This window comes from Octopus bimaculoides, chromosome 6, assembly GCF_001194135.2.
Source record: "Octopus bimaculoides isolate UCB-OBI-ISO-001 chromosome 6, ASM119413v2, whole genome shotgun sequence".
Lineage (NCBI taxonomy): Eukaryota > Metazoa > Mollusca > Cephalopoda > Octopoda > Octopodidae > Octopus > Octopus bimaculoides.
This window is the reverse complement of record NC_068986.1, coordinates 75431696-75432484: the sequence shown is the minus strand read 5'-3', so window position 1 is coordinate 75432484 and position 789 is coordinate 75431696.

Below are 789 nucleotides of genomic sequence, written 5' to 3'. Positions count from 1 at the left end.
GTGTGTGTGTGTGTAAAGGTGCGTGGCCTGGTGCTGAAGGGGATGCACTCACGATCGTGAGACTGGTTTCGATTCCTGGACTGGATGGTGCGTTGTATTCTGAAGCAAAACGTTTCATTTCATGTTGCTCAGCGATAAATGAGTCTCAAAAAATAGCTGGGAAGTTAACCCTGTGATGGACTGGCGTCTCGTTCAGGGGATGGTAGTAGGGGAGCGTTCTGACCTCAGTCACTCACACGCCATGGAGACTGGGCTAAACTTCTGCCTGTAAGACTTAAGTGTGTGCGTGTATGTATGTGCGTATATGCGTGTATCTGTGCGTGTGTATGTGAATCTGTGTGTGAATGTGTGTGTGCGTATGCACGCGTGTGTGTACGTATGCACGCGTGTGTGTACGTATGCACGCGTGTGCGTATGTACTATATGTGTATGTGTGTATGTGATTGTTTGCGTGAGTGTGTGTCTGTATGCATGTGCGCGTGCATCTGTGTGTGTACGTCTGTGTGTAAGTGTACGTGTATACATGACTGTATCTGTGAGGTGTCTGCACGTGTACATATGTGTGTGTATGTGACTGTGTGTGTGTCCGAATATGTGTTCGTGTATGTGTATGCTTATGTGCGTGTCTATGTGACTGTGTGCGTGCGTATGCGTGTGTATACCCGAGTATACGTGTGTGTGTATGTATGTGTGTGTGTGTGTGTGTGTGTGTTTCTGTGTGTTTCTGTGTGTGTGTGTGTGTGTGTGTGTGTGTGTGTGTGTGTGTGTGTGCCTAGTCAATGAAAGTTG